Genomic DNA, 22,382 nt, shown 5'->3' on the forward strand with positions numbered 1-22,382 from the left:
CCTTAATGCAAGAGAGGATTGCATTAGAGTGTTCGGTATAGCTGGTCTGTGCATTTTCCAAAGATTCTAGTCTATGACCCTGTTATGTTATTTCTTGTTTAATGTCCGTAAGCGCTTTTCCAATGGGTTCTTAGGCTTTGGATAGTATATGTTTGATGAAGGAGCATGTCACTGGATGATCTTTGCTGCTAGATCCAATATCCGAGTCGCTCTCCATATCCGTGTCTGTTTCTCCTTCTGGGGCAGAGTTTGACGGGTAGTTTGTTTTGGCAATACTAGAGGTTGCAAGGCGTTTAAGTATTTATCTAGATCTGATTGAGAGGTTAGAGCATTAGCTTTGATTGACATGGGTGTCTTAGCACCAGATTTCACCATTGTGTGGTATGTTGAAATATGAATAGAAAAAAGAGAAGCTTCCAATTCCTCCCCCAGCTAGCAGGAATGGATTAGTAGATGTTCATTTGGTTAGAGCTTTATTCAAGGTTATGAAAATGACTGAATAATTGTTGAAGGCAATGCAATATATTCCCGAAGAATATTTGGAGTATTCAAAAGAGAAAAAATGAACGAATCTCCTGTGCGGCCACTAGATGTCAGTCTAAGACCGTTAAATTCCTTGTGTAATCTTAATATTCCTAATTTTAGTTCAAAGGAGATTTCTAATATAGGGAAACTATCTCAGGAGAAGGCTTGTGGGATAGTGGTCAAGTTCGTTCAATTTGATGAATATACTGCAGTCAATAGTGCCTATTAGTTATTAAATTATGTGTATATAGTCGCGTAGACTGGTAAGAGATCTTTTATGATCAATGGAGACAGGGCAGGGGCAGCAATGGTAGATCCCCTCTGCGGGTGCTGTGTTGTGAATTCTGCTCTTGGATTCCCTCCGGTGGTTGCTGGTGGTAATACAGTTGTCCCTGGGTGCAATCCTGGGCAGGTGTCCCTGCTGATTGCAGCTCTGACTGGGCTATTTAGGCTTGCTGGATTCATTAGTCCTTGCCAGTTGTCCATTGTTCTTGGAGGTTATGCACCTCTTTCTGGTTCCTCCTGCCCTGCTGCCAAATCAACCAAGATAAGTGTCTGGTTTTGTTTCTGCAGCACACATGCTGTGTGCTTATAATTCAGTGCTATTCATTGTTTTTTCTTGTCCAGCTTAGACTGTGTTTGGATATTTTCAGTCAAGTTGGATTCTCAGGAGAAGCAGATATACATTCAATGTCTTTAGTTAGATGGTGGAATTTTTGTATTATCTGCTGTGGATATTTTTAGGGTTTTAATACTGACCGCTTAGTATTCTGTCCTATCCTTTCCTATTTAGATAGCGTGGCCTCTTTTGCTAAATCCTGATTTCTGCCTGCATGTGTCTTTCCTCTAATACTCATAGTCAATATTTGTGGGGGGCTGCCTATCCTTTGGGGTTCTGCTCTGAGGCAAGATAGAATTCCCATTTCCATCTATAGGGGTATTTAGTCCTCCGGCTGTGTCGAGGTGTCTGGGAAGTGTTAGGTACACCCCACGGCTACTTCTAGTTGGTGTCAGTTTAGGGTTTGCGGTCAGTATAGGTTCCACTTACTCCTGAGAACATCTCATGCGGCTCCAAGGTCACCGGAACATAACAGTACAACTGGCCAGCAATGAGCTAAATGCATCTCAGAAGAAGGGAAGAAAGGTGTTGAGCCATTTTTTTTCTGTAGCCTGTTTTGTCTCTTCTTGACTCTTTTTCTCTGGGTGGCTGAGGAGTCTTGTGCTAGCATGGATGTGCAGGGATTAGCTTCTCGTGTGGACCAGCTTGCTGCTAGGGTACAGGATATTTCTGATTATATTGTTCAGACTCCAGTTTTGGAGCCTAAGATTCCTACTCCTGATTTGTTTTTTGGGGACAGGTCCAAATTTTTGAGTTTTAAAAACAACTGTAAACTGTTTTTTGCTCTGAGACCCCGATCCTCTGGTGATTCTATTCAGCAGGTTAAAATTGTCATCTCCCTGCTGCGTGGCGATCCTCAGGATTGGGCATTTTCCCTGGAATCTGGGAATCCGGCCTTGCTTAATTTAGACGCCTTTTTTCAGGCTTTAGGATTATTATATGATGAACCAAATTCGGTGGACCAAGCGGAGAATACCTTTTTGGCCCTGGTTCAGGGTCAAGAAGCAGCAGAATTGTATTGTCAGAAATTTAGAAAATGGTCTGTGTTGACTAAATGGAATGATGATGCTTTGGCGGCAATTTTCAGAAAGGGTCTTTCTGAATCCGTCAAAGATGTTATGGTGGGGTTTCCCACGCCTTTCGGTCTGAGTGATTCTGTGTCTCTGGCCATTCAGATTGATCGGCGCTTGCGGGAACGCAGGACTGTGCGCACTGTGGCGTTGTCCTCAGAGCAGATGCCTGAGCCAATGCAGTGTGATAGGATTCTGTCTAGAATGGAACAAGGATTCAGACATCAGAATAGGTTGTGTTTTTATTGTGGCGATGCTTCTCATGTCATTTCAGTCTGCCCTAAGTGTACAAAGAGGATCACTAGTTCAGTTACCATCAGTACTGTACAACCTAAATTTCTGTTATCTGTGTCCTTGATATGCTCATTGTCATCATTTTCTGTCATGGCGTTTGTGGATTCAGGCGCCGCCTTGAACTTAATGGACTTTGAGTTTGCCAGGCGTTGTGGTTTTCCCTTGCAGTCTTTTCAGAACCCTATTCCTTTAAGGGGCATTGATGCTACACCTTTGGCTAAAAATAAGCCCCAGTTCTGGACACAGGTGACCATGTGCATGGCGATAGCCCATCAGGAAGATTGTCGATTTCTGGTGTTGCATAATTTGCATGATGCTATCGTGCTGGGTTTCCCGTGGTTGCAGGTACATAATCCTGTGTTGGATTGGAAGTCTATGTCTGTGACTAGTTGGGGATGTCAGGGGGTTCATAATGACGTTCCTTTGATGTCAATCTCCTCTTCTTCCTCTTCTGAAATTCCAGAGTTTTTGTCTGATTTTCAGGATGTATTCGATGAGCCCAAGTCCAGTTCCCTTCCACCGCATAGGGACTGTGATTGTGCGATTGACTTGATTCCAGGCTGTAAGTTTCCTAAGGGCCGGCTTTTCAACCTGTCTGTGCCTGAACATACCGCTATGCGGAGTTATGTTAAGGAGTCTTTGGAGAAAGGGCATATTCGGCCATCTTCTTCACCGATGGGAGCGGGATTTTTTTTTGTTGCTAAGAAGGATGGCTCCTTGAGACCCTGTATTGATTATCGCCTCTTGAATAAGATCACGGTCAAGTTTCAATACCCTTTACCTCTGCTTTCCGATTTGTTTGCTAGGATTAAGGGGGCTAGTTGGTTTACGAAGATTGACCTTCGGGGGGCATATAATCTTGTTCGTATTAAGCAGGGTGATGAATGGAAAACTGCGTTTAATACGCCCGAAGGCCATGTTGAATACCTTGTGATGCCATTCGGGCTCTCTAATGCTCCATCTGTTTTTCAGTCCTTCATGCACGATATCTTCCAGAATTATCTTGATAAATTCATGATTGTATATTTGGATGACATTTTAATTTTTTTCGATGATTGGGAGTCTCATGTGGAACAGGTCAGGATGGTATTTCAGATCCTTTGTGATAATGCCTTGTTTGTGAAGGGGTCTAAGTGTCTCTTTGGAGTGCAGAAGGTTTCTTTTTTGGGCTTCATTTTTTCTCCCTCATCTATAGAGATGGATCCGGTTAAGGTTCAGGCCATTCATGATTGGTTTCAACCCACATCCGTGAAGAGCCTTCAGAAATTTTTGGGCTTTGCTAATTTTTAACGCCGTTTCATTGCTAACTTCTCAAGTGTGGTTAAACCCTTGACCGATTTGACGAAGAAAGGTGCTAATGTGACGAATTGGTCCTCTGCAGCTGTCTCTGCCTTTCAGGAGCTTAAACGCCGATTTACTTATGCCCCGGTGTTGCGTCAACCGGATGTTTCTCTTCCGTTTCAGTTTGAGGTTGACGCTTCTGAGATTGGGGCAGGGGCCGTTTTGTCTCAGAGGGATCCTGTTGGTTCCTTGATGAAACCGTGTGCCTTCTTCTCCCGTAAGTTTTCACCTGCTGAACGTAATTATGATGTCGGCAATCGGGAGTTGTTGGCTATGAAGTGGGCGTTTGAGGAGTGGCGACATTGGCTTGAGGGAGCTAAGCACCGTATTGTGGTCTTGACTGATCATAAAAATCTGATTTACCTCGAGTCTGCCAGAAGGTTAAATCCTAGACAGGCTCGATGGTCCTTGTTTTTTTCCCGTTTTGATTTCGTGGTCTCGTATCTTCCGGGTTCTAAGAATATTAAGGCTGATGCCCTCTCTAGGAGTTTTTTGCCTGATTGTCCTGAGGTCCTTGAACCGGTCGGTATTCTGAAAGAAGGGGTGGTCCTTTCTGCCATTTCCCCTGATTTACGACGGGTTCTTCAGGCTGACAAACCTGACCGCTGTCCAGTGGGGAAACTGTTTGTTCCTGATAGATGGACTAGTAGAGTGATTTCTGAGGTTCATTGTTCTGTGTTGGCTGGCCATCCTGGTATTTTTGGTACCAGAGATTTGGTTGGTAGGTCCTTTTGGTGGCCTTCTTTGTCACGTGATGTGCGTTCTTTTGTGCAGTCCTGTGGGACTTGTGCGCGGGCCAAGCCTTGTTGTTCCCGTGCTAGCGGGTTGCTTTTGCCTTTGCCGGTCCCTGAGAGGCCCTGGACGCATATTTCTATGGATTTCATTTCTGATCTTCCGGTTTCCCAGAGGATGTCTTTTATCTGGGTTGTTTGTGACCGGTTCTCTAAGATGGTTCATTTGGTGCCTTTGCCTAAATTGCCTTCCTCTTCTGATTTGGTTCCGTTGTTTTTTCAGCATGTGGTTCGTTTGCATGGTATTCCGGAGAATATTGTGTCCGACAGAGGTTCCCAGTTTGTTTCTAGGTTTTGGCGGGCCTTTTTTGCTAGGCTGCGCATTGATTTGTCTTTTTCTTCCGCATTTCATCCTCAGACAAATGGCCAGACCGAGCGAACTAATCAGACATTGGAAACTTATTTGAGATGCTTTGTGTCTGCTGATCAGGATGATTGGGTGGCTTTCTTGCCATTGGCCGAGTTTGCCCTTAATAATCGGGCTAGTTCGGCTACCTTGGTTTCGCCCTTCTTTTGTAATTTTGGTTTTCATCCTCGTTTTTCTTCGGGGTAGGTTGAGCCTTCTGACTGTCCTGGTGTGGATTCTGTGGTCGACAGGTTGCAGCAGATTTGGGCTCATGTGGTGGACAATTTGGTGTTGTCTCAGGAGGAGGCTCAACGTTTTGCTGAAAGTCGTCGGTGTGTTGGTTCCCGGCTTCGGGTTGGGGATCTGGTTTGGTTGTCTTCCCGTCATGTTCCTATGAAGGTTTCTTCTCCTAAGTTTAAGCCTCGGTTTATTGGTCCTTATAGGATTTCTGAGATTATTAATCCGGTGTCTTTTCGATTGGCCCTTCCGGCCTCTTTTTCTATCCATAATGTCTTCCATAGATCTTTATTGCAGAAATATGTGGTGCCCGTTGTTCCCTCTGTGGATCCTCCGGCCCCTGTGTTGGTTGATGGGGAGTTGGAGTATGTGGTTGAGAAAATTTTGGATTCTCGCTTTTCGAGGAGGAGGCTTCAGTACCTTGTCAAATGGAAGGGTTATGGTCAGGAGGATAATTCTTGGGTTTTTGCTTCTGATGTCCATGCTGCTGATTTGGTCCGTGCCTTTCATCTGGCTCGTCCTGATCGGCCTGGGGGCTCTGGTGAGGGTTCGGTGACCCCTCCTCAAGGGGGGGATACTGTTGTGAATTCTGCTCTTGGATTCCCTCCGGTGGTTGCTGGTGGTAATACAGTTGTCACTGGGTTGCAATCCTGGGCAGGTGTCCCTGCTGATTGCAGCTCTGACTGGGCTATTTAGGCTTGCTGGATTCATTAGTCCTTGCCAGTTGTTCATTGTTCTTGGAGGTTATGCACCTCTTTCTGGTTCCTCCTGCCCTGTTGCCAAGTCAACCAAGATAAGTGTCTGGTTTTGTTTTTGCAGCACACATGCTGTGTGCTTATAATTCAGTGCTATTCATTGTTTTTTCTTGTCCAGCTTAGTCTGTGTTTGGATATTTTCAGTCAAGTTGGATTCTCAGGAGAAGCAGATATACATTCAATGTCTTTAGTTAGATGGTGGAATTTTTGTATTATCTGCTGTGGATATTTTTAGGATTTTAATACTGACTGCTTAGTATTCTGTCCTATCCTTTCCTATTTAGTTAGCGTGGCCTCTTTTGCTAAATCCTGATTTCTGCCTGCGTGTGTCTTTCCTCTAATACTCACAGTCAATATTTGTGGGGGTCTGCCTATCCTTTGGGGTTCTGCTCTGAGGCAAGATAGAATTCCCATTTCCATCTATAGGGGTATTTAGTCCTCCGGCTGTGTCGAGGTGACTAGGAAGTGTTAGTTACACCCCACGGCTACTTCTAGTTGCGGTGTCAGTTTAGGGTTTGCGGTCAGTATAGGTTCCACCTACTCCTGAGAACGTCTCATGCGGCTCCAAGGTCACCGGAACATAACAGTGCTGGTAAGGTTAATTTGCTTTTCCTCCAAGTCCGAAAGCAACCTGCTTTGTTTGTGGTGTGGTGTAGGAGAAGATGGCGCCAATTTGAGCAGGAAGTCGCCTCTTTAATGAGTCTCTCACCCAATGCGGCCAGCAGGTCAGGCACAGGGCTTTAAAAATAAACAGACCTCTGGGTCTCCCTCCCGGTCCGTAGATATCTCCCAAACCCCCCAGTGCACCCACAGGAGCACAGCGGGTGCTCATAGTCAATAGAGGCCGCGTTCAGCCGTGTTGCAGCGACGCAGCGCTCACCTCACCAGCATCCTCCTGAGCAGCGGGGAGTCAGCGCAGGTGAACGGCAGATCAGGGCGGGGGTTAGGGGCCAGGTGTCAGCACTCCAGTGCCGGTGTCTTCTGGCCAGCCGGGGACACGATGCAGGGAGCAGCCTCCAGGGACAGCCCTGGGTGTGGAGAGAGCTCAGGACAAGGAACACGGGTGAGTGGCGCTGATCTCCTGTCAGCCACAGCCGCGCTGTTACAGTGCTGTTGCCGAGTGCTGCTCCTGGGTCTTCTTACCTCCGGCTGCAGCTGCAGGAGATCTCCAGGGAAGCCCTCTGCTCCGTTCGGATCCTCTTTGGGTCCTGGATGTCGCGTCGGTGTGGGTGCTTTCCAGCAGGTCCTCCAGTCTTCCCGCCTCTGCCCGTCGGCGACTTCAAGGGGGAGCCTCTTCACCGCTCCAGACTGCAGCCAGTAAGCTCCTCAGCAGTCTCCCAATGTTGTGCAGATAGCGGCGCTTTGTAGCAGGATCCTCGGACTCTGGATTTGCAGTTCTGCGGGTTCTCGGTGCAGAGTCGCTGTAGGTCGTGTCTGATGTCACCCGGCTCGCAGTTCTCCCAGGCCCAGCCTCAGTGCAGTAACATCTCAGTGCTTGATCGCAGCCCTTGCCGCCCCCAGTGTCCGTCGTATGAGGGAGGACACCAGCTCAAATAAACACTATAAATAGTGGAAAGTTGCAGGAAGATGTGGTCTGTATTATGGATGAATGTGTGCCCAGATATAAGGGCGGCTGATTGAGGCCTAGTGGAGGGCCCAGACCATGCGGCCTGTGTAGATTTGTCAAATTTTTGTCAGAGGAAAAGTGACTAGTTCAGGCAATCCTGGTCCCAAAAGACTTGCAGTGCTGTGTAGATTTGATATCCTTTGCCAAAATAAAGGAAAAACTATTTTTTTTTAAGTTGATTGTAGTCGATTAGGAGAATGTCCTCAAAGAGCTCACATGCATCACATCCTACTCCATTGCTGCCTAGGCCACGCCCGCACATTGGGCCTACTTCTTAAGTCTGTCTCCTGCAATCTGTCCTATAACTGCCACTAGATGACCAGGGTGAACATGGTCTGTATGGGGCATTTAGGTGTAGGGGGCTGTGATGGCACTATTTTAATCAGTCCAAAAAGGACCCCACATTGGGGAATTGGGCATGGCATTCCATTGGGCCTACTTCTTAACTCTGACTCCTGAAATGTCTCTTGTTTAACTGCCACTAGATCACCAGGGTGAACGTGTTTTGTACTGTTATAGGCCGGTGAAGTTTGGTCAAGGGGGGCTGTGATGGCACTAGTCTATTTTTACAAAAGGTACCCCCCATTGTTGAAACCACATCCTTCTTGAAAAACACTTCATAACATTTGTGTACCTTAAAGAGCTAACTTGAAAAGCTCCTTTTTGTGGTGCCTGGTTGCTAACATTGGACACAATACACTTCATATAAATTTGATAAAGTAATGCTGTTACTTTGCCTCAGTAGTTCATTAAAAATATAGCTTTGTCCACTATATTTGTTTCTCTCCTTGCGAGCCTTAACTTTCTCTGCCTCAAATATACAAATGGAGATTTTACAAATGGCGATTTGTAAACAAGATTGAAATACTTTATACCGAATGCATTCAGACAATCACATAGCTGTATTTCTTGTAAAACATTTAGAGATGTGACACAATTTTAATAGTGATGCGATCTTGATAAATGTTTGTTTATTCACTTCACAAACAGTTCTTAGCCTCTATATGTTTGCTGTTTGTCATTGTAAAACGTGAAGGTTTACTGAAACTGTGCCGGTGGTGGTTTGATCAAAATCCTTGTGGCATTTATTTTCTAGGGATTTATGGCCTCTCGTCTGATGACTCCATGATTTCTCAGTTTCATCCAACCTTGAAAAGTGGCCACTTGAAGGTATGGGTGAAACTAGAGTTACTACATAGTGTTATTCACTATATAAGACCAGAGACCTGTACATGTACAATGTGCTGATACCTGCATAATTGGGGACGCCCATGCCGTGTAGGTAATCTCCCAGGGGTTCTCTGTCTTGGTGTTGCTTCTCTGATATTCCAGACGGATGATGTTTAAAAGCCTCTTGTGGATGATGTAAGTATACTGTATGTTAATCTTCATATATACATAATCACTGTATGTATTTGATCCTTATATGCACTTATTAACCTTTGTATGTTAACATATACAAAAGTGTACGCACTCACACTATTCAATCATACTATGCCTTGCATTTTGTAGTTTGCAATAATATTGCGTATTAGCCTTATTTAAAGCCATATCTGAACCTTAGTGTTAAAAACATGGCAAATAAAATTGCCAAATTCTTCTGTAAATAATTCTGCAAAGAGGGAACCATCATAAAAAAATATGAGTGGATTTTCATGAGCCCATCCAGTATGTGGGTTCCAAGGTGTAATGGGGTGCATATGACTATGCAGCACAGTTGTCCTTGCTGCAATGAGTAAAATAAAGGAGTATGGGAGTACAAAATGCATATTGTGAAATGGATTTTCATGGGCCCATCAAGTTTGTGGGTTCCAAGGTCTAATGGGATGCATATGACTGACTATGCAGCAGGGCTGGCCTTTCTGCCATTGTGTAAAAGAAAGGAGTACGGGAGTACAAAATGCACATTGTGAAGTGGATGTTCATGGGCCCATCCAGTATGTGGGTTCCAAGGCTTATTGGGGTGCATATGAATTGATAGCAGGGCAGGCCTTGAATTTAATGCAACATTTTTTCAGGAGTCCCCCCTCGACATATTATGAAAGGGGTATTGTGGTGCGTCATAATTCTTGGCAGCCCATCCACTCACAGCATAGGCTTCAACAGCTTAGGAGACCCACTGTTTAATAATGACCCTTTAAGAAGATTAATGCCGCCTGATGCACCAGTAAAAATAGGCTCTGTGACTTTAAGTGTCGCTCCTTCATAAATGAAACAAGATGGGTCTGCTTAAGTGTCACACACCACATGGCCAGCTAGGGTTGTTAAATGTTACAATGACATTTCCCAGTGAATATATTTGTAGTGGTTGAAAGCAATGTTAACGTTAAAAAACGGTTCAAAAACGCTGTGTCTCAACTAAGCCCAAGTGGTGGAGGAAATTTCGGTCTGGGGTTAATTATTTGGCCTTACAGGCAAGTCTTTAACCTGCAAAGGATGTACCTTGACATATTTCCCAGAAAAATCTGTTTTGGATTCATTTTAATGTGTTTTTTGTTGCAACGGGAAAAATGGCATGAATCTCGGAAAAAAAAGTTTACAGCTGTGAACTAGGATTGCTTCCAGGGGCGATCCCCATGATGCCTTGTGTCGTTTGAGCAGTGTTTACATCATTTTAAGACCTTAAAAGGAGCCCTGGGGGGATCGCAGTAAAAAAATCTCGGGTTTCCCATAGACTTACATTTGGCTCGTTGCTCGGGTCGAGTACCCGAGTATTCCAATTTGCGCGACACGAGCAATGAGCACCCGAACTTTTTAGTGCTCGCTCATCACTAATTAACAGCATCCAATCAATTGCTCATTCCGGTCACAGGAGTGGTCTGGATGGAGATTCGAGTGTGCGGGAAGGATGTAGGCTGCAAAGGGGTTGTATTGGTCACAATAGATGCCTGTCGTGGACCCGTAATGAGTCTTGGAATTAATGTGCTGAAGGAGATGAGATAACTTTTTATTAATGAGCCCCAAGAACCTTTCTTGAACCAATGGAGCCCACGAACCCCTCAATGGAAGGTGTTTCAGAAATTGATCTGAACAGCTCAAGCCCAGGAGACATCGGGAGAAGGAAAAGTCTTGGGAAAAGTAATGGTACCTGTGGCTGCAGAAATTACCCTATCGCCCCACCAGACAGTGCTCACATTGCAAGTATGAGCTTGTACTCCCTTTGGAGGGAGTGGAAGCACAAAACGAGCCAACAACGATGGATCAAATGCACCCTGGGTTACTTTTATATCAGACCTTAGCCACAGTTCAAGACAGCAACGTTGCAGTACAGTGTTTCAACCTGGGGACCGAAAGTCTCACCCTTCTACCCAAGAGTGAAGTGGCCCAGATCTGGGGCATGTCAGAGAAGTCAATGCTACCTGAAGTAGTTCAAATGACTGTTATGCAAGGGGATTCATGGACTCTAGCAGTTGCAGCAACACCAGAGTCCCCACCTGGCAGTAAGAAGGAGCATTGTAGAATCCTAAAGCGGATGCGGGTGTAATTGACAGGACTATCACCTCAACAAGTGCAACAAGTGGAGTATGTGCTGGAGCACTATCAGGAGGTTTTTGCCCGCCATGAAGATGACCACCAATCTGAGTAAGATATCATTAAACACCTCCCCAGATGTATAAGGAGGTGAAGGAAATGCTGGCTCATATGATGCAAAGTGGAGTAATACAAGAGAGTCAGAATCCGTGCTCAGCCCCCATCGATCTAGTCCAAAAAAAAGACAGGACCTTACGGTTCTGTCGATTATAGGCGGCTGAATGCCTGCACAGTGCAAAACTTTTATCCATTGCCCCAGATTGAGGAATCCCTCTCTGCCTTGGAACAGGTAAAGTATTTTGCCACTCTTGATCTGGCCAGCAGATACTGGCAGGTGCCAATAGCTAAGCACGACCGGCCGAAAACAGCTTTTGTATTGCTCATGGGACTGTTCGAATTCAATCGCATGCCCTTTGGCCTGACTAGCACCCCAGGGACATTCCAGTGCTTGATGGAGAGATGTCTGGGGGACTTGAATTTTGAAACTACCTTGATCTACCTTGATGACATCATCATCTACGCACCTACCTTTAAGAAACACCTGCAGCTGCCCGATCAAGTGTTAGGTCAGCTACAGAGCCATGGCCTAAAGGTGAAGCCACAGAAATGCAATCTCTTTCATAAGCAGGTTGAATATTTGGAACATAGTGTCCAGTGAAAGAGTAAGACCTGCACATGAGAAAGTGGCGGCAGAACAAGAGTGGCCCACTCTTATGACTGTGAAAGATGTGCAGGTTTTCCTAGAACTTACTGCCTACTACCAAAGATTTGTGAAAAACTTCACCCGTATAGCAAACCTCTTGCTGGAACTGCTGAAGGAAGTGCCAGCCGGGTCGAGGAACCGAGTCATTCAGTGGGGAAACCGTCAAGAGGAAGCCTTCCGAGCCTTGAAAATGGCCCTGACCGAGGCCCCCGTACTCGCCTAGGCCGATTATCACAGCCATTCATCCTTCAAACTAACGGGAGTCTATGTGGCCTGGAAGCAGTCCTGTCACAGGTACAAGGAGAGAAAGTACAGGTGATAGCCTACGCGAGCTGGTCTCTGCACGACTCAGATCAAAACCCAGACAATTATAGCTCCTTCAAGTTGGAGCTGCTAGCCCTGGTATGGTCTATGACTGAGAGGTTCGCGGAGTACTTGTCCAGATCAGAGGTTCTGGTGAGGATGTATAACAATCCCTTAGCCCACCTGGAGACTGCAAAACTAGGGGCCTTGGAACAACGGTGGGTGGCCGACATGGCGAAGTATCAGTACAAGATTTTCTACTGAGTCAAGGCCAAGAATACTCATGCAGACGCCCTCTCCAGAGTGGCACACAAACGTCCTGGCCATGACCGAGATGAAGAGCTTTAAGCAGAGGAGATCCTTGGATTTCAGAACATGTTTACCTCATTGGTGACAATGCAGGGACAGATCAAAAAGGAGTCTGAAGATCAGATGCTAGGGAGGTCTTGAGATGATTGGATCCAACTCAAACAGATGGACAAGGAGACTGCCCAGCTGTGACAGAGGGTGACCTTGAAGCAACTTCCTAGTCAGAGGGAGAGAAATGAACTGTCCTTGGGCACCCAGCGGATTTTGGGACAATGGGAAAGACTCTAGTTGAGAGACAAATTGCTATATCGAAAAGTGCAGCTGTTGCGAGAAGAATGGGTCACTTTGCAAGTAGTGCTCCTGGAGAAGTCGGTCAAAATGGTGGCTACCAAGGCTACACCCTGTTGTTTGGGCGAAGAGGATGAGAGATTACGGAGCTAGACCCAGAGGAGGACTACCCACGAATGGGGGTGTCCTCTTGGGTAAAAGGAACACCGACATCGATTGCATACTCTCCGTCGACTGGTGCAGATGAAGTTTCAGGAACTCAAGCACCATGAGGTGATACCTATCCAAGGGACAGCTCTGAAATGCGGGGATCAATTTTTGGTACAGAATAAGCGGGCCCAGGAAAAATTGGAAAGCTGGTGGGAGCTGACTCCAGACTGAGTGACACGACGGGTTGGCACCGATGGCCCAGTGTATGAAGTCCAGCCTGAAAATGAAGATGGAGCTCCCACTAGAGTAGTCCATCATAGCATGTTACAGCGCTGTTTGTCCAAAGAACTCGAAAGTGGAGAAGAAATGCCAAAAAAAAGGGAGGTGCCCCAAGCTCCGCTTCCCGACTTCAATGGAGAAGAGGGAGTGTCCGCTTTGCACTCAGACCCCAATGATTCACCACCCACCACTTCTAGAGAGATGAACACTATGCCGTTAATGCTGGAAGTCGCTAAAGTGGCAGACTCACTGTGTCACAGCATTCTTTTACTGCCCACGAGTCAGCCTGAATTACGCTGATCAGAGTGAACCACAGCTGGAGTGCCTCCCGTCCACTACAAGTAAGAACTGATTATTTAGCAAAGAATTATCCAAGAAGTTGAGAATTGTGAACATCTGGTGAAAGAGCTCTCGCCCATGGAATGGCGAGTGGGTGTAGATGAGATGACCGGTCTTCAAGTACTGCTGTAGTGCCAGATCCAGAACTGCTGGGGCCGAACCTTCTGTTGTTAGAGGGAATGAGATTGCAAACAGAGTGAGACAGTTACCTAGGTGAAGGGGGCATAGCCAAGGGAAGAGGGCTTCCCGCCAGAGCGCTGAACCTATGTGGACCTTAGCTGCAGTGAGGAGAGCGATAGGCCGCAGCATTCAGAGACAGGGCGGCCACGTGAGAGACACACCCATATTGTCAGGTGCACAGGTAGATGAGTGCCGAATGGAGCATCGCAGCATGGATGTTCAGGTATAGGCTGGCACACAGAGAAGCGCACACCAGGCAGAGCATTGCAGAGCAGCCATTCAGGTGCCGGCAGCTGCTCAGAGAGACACGTGCCCAGTGGAATCTTGTGGAGAGCTCCACTTTTCTGCTCCTCGGTTACATGGACAAGGGGCTCAGCGGGAAAAACTGGTGACCGCCTGCTGCTGACAGAAGAGGGACTGTGTGGTGGGCGAAGACACCTGAATAATAATAATCTTTATTCGTATAGCGCCAACATATTCCGCAGTGCTTTACAGTTTAACAGTTTCAAACACAACAGTCATAAGTAATAACGTTAACAATACGATAATTAAAGCAATATAAGAGGACCCTGCTCGTGAGAGCTTACAATCTACAGTGAGGGGGGGAGATACAAAGTCAAGGTGTGTATTTACAATGATGTATTTAAAATGATGGTCCAGCCATCTTCAGGGGGTGGGGGATAGATAGAGATAGTGAATGGGCTACACACACACAAACATAAAATGACTTTGATTAGTGAATGTGGTAGGCTGTTCTGAACAAATGTGTTTTGAGCGAGCGCCTAAAACTATGCAAATTGTGGATTATGGAATATCTTGGGGTATAGCATTCCAGAGGATTGGCGCAGCACGGGAGAAGTCTTGGAGTCGGGAGTGGGGGGTACTGATTAGTGCAGAGGTTAGTCGAAAGTCATTTGCAGAGCGCAGTGGACTGTTAGGCCGATAGGCAGAAATGAGGGAGGAGATGTAAGGGGGTGCCGCACTGTGGAGAGCTTTGTGGGTGAGAACAAGTACTTTGAATTGTATCCTGTAATGAATGGGCAGCCAGTGTAACGACTGGCGAAGAGTGGACGCGTCCGAGTAATGATTAGCTAGATGGACAACCCTGGCTGCTGCATTAAGGATAGACTGGAGAGGGGAAAGTCGAGTGAGGGGGAGGCCAATTAATAGAGCATTACAGTAGTCCAGGCAGGAGTGGATCAGGACGACAATGAGGGTTTTTGTTGTTTCCATGGTGAGAAAAGGGCGGATTCTAAAGATGTTCTTTAGGTGTAAGCGGCACGAGCGGGCAAGAGATTGTATATGGGAGGTGAAGGAGAGATCGGAGCCTGCTGTCGGGTGTTATTATGGTGCCACTCAAGGAGAGGGAAATGTCAGATTTAGGAAGGTTAGTAGATGGCAGGAACAGAAGAAAGACAATAAATCTAAAATAAACTATTTTTTGACTTGAAAAATCAACTTTACTGTTTGTATTCTTAGTGAGTGCTGGAGTTCACCTATACATTATATTATTTTTCTCCTGAGCACCAAGTATATATACTGTGAGCACCCCATAATTTTCTGATAATAGGAGCAGAAGAAGTTCAGTTTTGGAGAGGTTGAGTTTCAGATAGAGAGCGGACATGATGTTGCAGACTGCAGACAGACAGTCAGTGGCGTTCTGTAGTACAGCGGGGGTAAGGTCAGGGTATGATGTGTATTGTTGTGTGTCATCAGCATAAAGATGGTACTGAAAGCCAAATCTGTTGATGGCCTGTCCAATTGGGGCTATGTAGAGGGAGAAGAGAAGGGGGCCAAGGACTGAGCCCTGAGGTACCCCGACAGTGAGAGGAAGAGGAGATGAAGTGGAGCCAGAGAACAGAACACTGAAGGAGCGGTCATAAAGATAGGAAGAGAACCAGGAGAGAGCAGTGTCCTTAATGCCTAGTGACAGGAGCCTAGAGAGTAGGAGAAGGTGGTAAACAGTGTCAAAAGCTGCAGAGAGGTCGAGAATAATGAGCAGAGAGTGGTCACCATTATGTTTTGCTGTCAGAAGGTCATTGGTCACTTTGATGAGTGCAGTTTCTGTCGAATGTAGGGGGCAGAAACCGGACTGTGAAGGGTCTAGGAGGGAGTGAGTGGAGAGGTAACGGGTAAGGCGGGAGTATATCAGGCGCTCCAAGAGTTTAGAGATGAAGGAGAGGTAGGAGTCTGGTCTGTAGTTGTTTGTGCAGGATGGGTCGAGGATGGGTTTCTTTAGTAATGGAGTAATGATAGAGTGTTTGAAGGAGGATGGGAAAATGCGAGAGGAGAGGGAGAAATTAAAGATTGTAGTTAGGTGAGTTGTGATGACTGGAGAGAGAGACTGGAGGAGGTGTGAAGGAATGGGGTCTTGGTGCATGTAGTCAGAAGAGGAGAGTAGCCTGGAGACTTCTTCTTCTGTGATGGGATCAAATGTGGAGTGTGAGCTAGGGGAGATGCAGGGAGGGATGGGAGTCACTGCGCTTGGTGTCTGGGAGCGGATTTCCTGACGAATATTGTCTATTTTCTCTATAAAGTGGGATGCCAGGTCATCAGCACAAATGTCTGTGATGGGGGCTTGTGCTTTGGCATGAGGAGGGAGTGAAAGGTGTCAAAAAGTTTATTGGGGTTGTTGGATAGTGAGGAGATCAGGGTGGTGAAGTAGGTCTGTTTGGCGAAGTGAAGGGTGGAGTTATAGGTCCTTAACATATATTTGAAGTGTATGAAGCCTTCTGGTGTGTGTTTTCCTCCATAAGCATTCAGCACACCTAGAGCATCACTGGAGAAATCGGGTTTGCGATGTGAGCCAGGGCTGTTTCACTCTGTGTTTGGAGGTTCTGAGGTTGAGGGGAGCTACTTGGTCAAGGGGGCTTCTAAGAGTGTAATTAAAGTGATGTACAGCCAGATCAGGACAGGAAAAAGAGGAGATTGGGGACAGTGATGCAGTGATGAGTGTAAGGAGTCTGAAAGTGTATGAGGGTTAATGGTATGTAGATTTCTGAAGTATGGTAGGTAGAAGTGTGCTGGGGTGGGTGAGGATTTGTGAGTATGAAGGAGAGAATGTTGTGGTCAGAGAGGGGAAGCGGTGAGTTATCTAGGTAGGAGATTGAGCAGAGCCGGGTGAAGACCAGGTCCAGGGTGTTACTGTCTTTGTGTGTTTCAGAGGTTGAGAGCTGTGAGAGGCCTAGAGAAGTGGTTAGTGATAGAAGCTGGGATGCAGATGTGGAAGTGGGGCTGTTTATGGGGATGTTGAAGTCTCCCAGGATAATGGTTGGGGGTTCTGAGGACATGAAGTGTGGAAGCCAGGCAGAGAAATGGTCCAGGAAGTGGGTGGGTGAGCCTGGGGCTGGTATATGACTGCTACTCTGAGGGAGAGGGGACAAAAGAGCCTGATGGTGTGGACCTCAAAAGAAGGGAATGAGAGTGATGGAACTGGGGGGGATGACCTGGAAGGTGCATTGTGGGGAGAGAAGTATGCCGACTCCATGTCTGTTAGTGGGTCTCGGGGAATGGAAGAATTGTAATCCACCATGGGAAATGGAAGCAGGAGAGACAGTGTCAGAATCCTGAATCCAGGTTTCCGTGAGGGCCAACAGATTCAGAGAGTTTTTCAGAAAGTAATTGTGTAGGAAAGGAAGCTTGTTGCATACAGACTGTGGATTCCAAAGGGCACAACTAAAAGAAGGAGATGAAGGAGTGCAATTAATATTAGTAAGATTATTAAGGTTTCGATGTGAGGTAGGGTAGGGGTTGAGGTTGGTGGATGGTGGACCAGGGTTGGGGGAGATGTCCCCTGAAACCAGTAGGAGTAGGAAGATAAAGAGCAAGTAGTGATTGGAATTGTAAGAAGTTTTTTGTGCAGAGTGTTTGGGCAAGATGGACTGAGGTTTTTCAGGAAGGTGAGAAGTGCATGGGAGCTGTACATGGGAAAGGGAAACCAGAACACATGAGCTGTGCGCACGGTGAACAAGCCTGTATAGACATGTTCACACCACCAAGAGACTTGAAAACACAAAAAAGCACAGTAAAACCAAAAACACTCTGTTGCAAAAAAAAATCACAGTATACAGCAAGTGCAGGTAAAAAGATGGAAAAAACAGGGTATTTGGTTGATACGTTTTTGCAAAAAATGTATATTAAGCCGCTCTACCAAATGTCAAGGTATACCCATATCAGAGCAGTCCTAGCTAATGTATGTAATCCCTATCTGATGAATTTAATACCTGCTCATACAGGTAATGTACATATGACCAGGTTTTATACTGTGATTTTTTTGCAACAGAGTGTTTTTGGTTTTACTGTGCTTTTTTGTGTTTTCAAGTCTCTTGGTGGTGTGGACATGTCTCTACGGGCTTGTTCACCATGCGCACAGCTCATGTGTTCTGATTTCACATAATTGTTTTCTTGTGTCCACAAGACTGGGGAGGCCTCCACCCCTCTTTTTTTGAGCTGTGCGCACAGGAGCCGTTCTGTCCAGCGTGTCCACATGGACATTCCTTTTCTGAATCCTGCTCATACAGGTATTGTACATATGACCAGGTTTTAAATACATCAGATAGGGATTACATACATTAGCTAGGACTGCTCTGATATGGGTATACCTTGACGTTTGGTAGAGCGGCTTAATATACATTTTTGCAAAAAACGTATCAACCAAATACCCTGTTTTTTCCATCTTTTTACCAGCACTTGCTGTATACTGTGGTTTTTTTTGCAACAGAGTGCTTTTGGTTTTACTGTGCTTTTTTGTGTTTTTATGGGAAAGGGAAGTATAGAGGGGCTGATGTATATGAGTCGTGATGGAGGGGGGATTAGGCGGTGAAAGTGGATTGCAAGGGAACACAGGAGGATAGGAATAAAGCACATGGATAGAAGGGAATGCAGAGTGTGGGTTACCTGACTCCTGCCCTGACTAACTACCATGGAATAACTGCTGTATCACGATGCTTAGCTTTGTGACCCTTTGCTTCTGGGACGCTTGCATGCACCCCCACATGCTTGCACCCCTAAGGATGTTTCTAAATTTATAGTCCAGACTGCTGGGTCAGAAGAGATGGATTGTGGGAACTGGTTGAGGATAATTTGGCAGCTGGGGCCAGCACACCAGGGTTTTTTTTTTAGATGATCAAAGACATTCAGCCTGGCAACATCTATTTTAACACCTTCCACCAGATAAGATGTGCAACAGTGAGTTTTAAGTACAATGCACCAAATGAATTATACCAATGAATTAGCAGGCACATTAAAATATGTTTCTAGATGGTAAAGCGGCAGATGACAGACAGCAGACAGCAAGCAGATGGAGTTGTAGCTTTAAAGTCTATTGCAGCAGATGAGACAGCAAGCAGAGGTGGGAAGTTATACCATTAAAGTCTATTGTAGCAGATGAGACAGCAAGCAGAGGTGGGAAGTTATACCATTAAAATCTATTGCAGCAGATGAGACAGCAAGCAGAGGTGGGAAGTTATACCATTAAAGTCTATTGCAGCAGATGAGACAGCAAACAGTGGTGGGAAGTTGTACCATTAAAATCTATTGCAGCAGATGAGACAGCAAGCAGAGGTGGGAAGTTATACCATTAAAGTCTATTGCAGCAGATGAGACAGCAAGCAGAGGTGGCAAGTTATACCATTAAAGTCTATTGCAGCAAATGAGACAGCAAGCAGAGGTGGGAAGTTATACCATTAAAGTCTATTGCAGCAGATGAGACAGCAAGCAGATGTGGGAAGTTATACCATTAAAGTCTATTGCAGCAGATGAGACAGCAAGCAGATGTGGGAAGTTATACCATTAAAGTCTATTGCAGCAGATGAGACAGCAAGCAGAGGTGGGAAGTTATACCATTAAAGTCTATTGCAGCAGATGAGACAGCAAGCAGTGGTGGGAAGTTGTACCATTAAAATCTATTGCAGCAGATGAGACAGCAAGCAGAGGTGGGAAGTTATACCATTAAAGTCTATTGCAGCAAATGAGACAGCAAGCAGAGGTGGGAAGTTATACCATTAAAGTCTATTGCAGCAGATGAGACAGCAAGCAGATGTGGGAAGTTATACCATTAAAGTCTATTGCAGCAGATGAGACAGCAAGCAGATGTGGGAAGTTATACCATTAAAGTCTATTGCAGCAGATGAGACAGCAAGCAGAGGTGGGAAGTTATACCATTAAAGTCTATTGCAGCAGATGAGACAGCAAGCAGAGGTGGGAAGTTATACCATTAAAGTCTATTGCAGCAGATGAGACAGCAAGCAGTGGTGGGAAGTTGTACCATTAAAATCTATTGCAGCAGATGAGACAGCAAGCAGAGGTGGGAAGTTATACCATTAAAGTCTATTGCAGCAGATGAAACAGCAAGCAGAGGTGGCAAGTTATACCATTAAAGTCTATTGCAGCAGATGAGACAGCAAGCAGATGTGGGAAGTTATACCATTAAAGTCTATTGCAGCAGATGAGACAGCAAGCAGAGGTGGGAAGTTAAACCATTATAGTCTCTTTCAGCAGATGAGACAGCAATCAGAGGTGGGAAGTTATACCATTAAAGTATATTGAAGCAGATGAGACAGCAAGCAGAGGTGGGAAGTTATACCATTAAAGTCTATTGCAGCAGATGAGACAGCAAGCAGAGGTGGGAAGTTATACCATTAATGTCTATTGCAGCAGATGAGACAGTAAGCAGAGGCGGGAAGTTATACCATTAAAGTCTATTGCAGCAGATGAGACAGCAAGCAGAGGTGGGAAGTTATACCATTAAAGTCTATTGCAGCAGATGAGACAGCAAGCAGAGGTGAAGAGAGAAGATGGATGTTAGTTCTTTGCCATGGAATAACTGCTGTATCACGACGCTTAACTTCGTGACGCTTTGCTTCTGGGACACTTGCGTGCTCCCCCACATGGCCACGATAAGTGAATCTGTTAACCAAAGACTGGCTAGTTAAGCAACCATTATACAGTTTAGTTTGCATACCTTTTCCCATTATCTCCCTGCGAGTTCATTGCTGTTAAACAATTAAATAATAGTTAACCCCTGCTCTGCGCTGACACTGCATCCAAGCACCTGTGCGTTACAGCTGCCCGAACCATACACATATACACAAAGCACTACTGCACTGCAACAGCTCTACTACTTACATACACACACACAACACTGCCACACACTCACACATTTGCCCACACTTACAGTTTGCCATGTACTGTACATATATGATACACTCACAGCATTGATGCACACACACAGCAGCTGCCTTGGCTGCTATAATATGACCTCAATTCACAAAAAGTTTGGACACTGTGTAAAATGTAAAGAAAACAAGAATGCAATGATTTGGAGATCTCATATTTTATCCACAGCAGAACATAGAACACATACAATATCAGAGGCTGAACGTTAGATGTTTTTCCATTTCATTAAAAAAAATGATCTAATTTAGAAATAAAAGTTGGGACAGGGCCACGTCTACCATTGTGTAGCCTCCCCTCTACTTTGTACAATAGCCTGTAAAGTTCTGGTAAGTGAGGGCAATTGCTGGAGTTTTTGGAAAGGACTGTTGTCCCATTCTTTGATGTAGCTGCTCCACTGTCCTGGGTCTTTCTTGCCATTTTTTTTTCGTTTTATAATTCAAAAAACATTTTATATTTTTTGATGAAGCCATGCTATGGTAATTGATGCAGTACTGTGTTTAAGTTTGTGTTGCTGAGATATTTGTTGTCTGAATGGGAGCATATGTTGTTCCAAAATCTCTATATAATGCTCAGCATTGTTAGTGCCTTTCAAGATGTGAAATCTGCCCATGTTATAGCCACTAATTCAACCCTGTATCATCAGAGATGCAGGATTTTGAACTGTGGACTGATCATAAACTGGATGATCGCATTTTGATTTGTCTGACCACACAATAGTTTTCAGTGTGTCCTCAGTACTTTTTAACCTCTTACTTATCTCGGACGGGATAGTACATCCGAGGTCAGATCCCCTGCTTTGATGTGGGCTCCGGCGGTGAGCCCACATCAAAGCCACGACATGTCAGCTGTTTTGAACAGCTGACATGTGCGCGCAATAGCGGCGAGTGGAATCGCGATCCACCCTGCGCTATTAGCTAGTTAAATGCCGCTGTCAAACGCTGACAGCGGCATTTAACTACTGTTTCCAGCCGCGTGGACGGAAATGCGCTCATCGCCGACCCCCGTCACATGTTCGGGGGTCAGCGATGAGTCAGGATAGTAACCATAGAGGTCCTTGAGACCTCTATGGTTACTGATGCCGGGTTGCTGTGAGCGCTACCCTGTGGTCGGCGCTCATAGCAAGCCTGCAATTCAGCTACATAGCAGTGATCTGATGATCGCTGCTATGTAGCTGGGCCGATCGAGTTATGCCAGCTTCTAGCCTCCCATGGAGGCTATTGAAGCATGGCAAAAGTTTTTAAAAAATGTTTAAAAAAATATGAAATAAAAAAAATATATAAAAGTTTAAATCACCCCCCTTTCGCCCCATTCAAAATAAAACAATAAAAAAAAGTCAAACCTACACATATTTGGTATCACCGCATTTAGAATTGCACGATCTATCAAAAAAAAAAGGATTAACTTGATCGCTAAACGGCGTAGCGAGAAAAAAATTTGAAATGCCAAAATTACATTTTTTTTGGTCACTGGGACATTGCATTAAAATGCAATAACGGACGATGAAAAGAACGTTTCTGCT

Source organism: Ranitomeya variabilis, chromosome 6 (genome assembly GCF_051348905.1).
Source record: "Ranitomeya variabilis isolate aRanVar5 chromosome 6, aRanVar5.hap1, whole genome shotgun sequence".
Lineage (NCBI taxonomy): Eukaryota > Metazoa > Chordata > Amphibia > Anura > Dendrobatidae > Ranitomeya > Ranitomeya variabilis.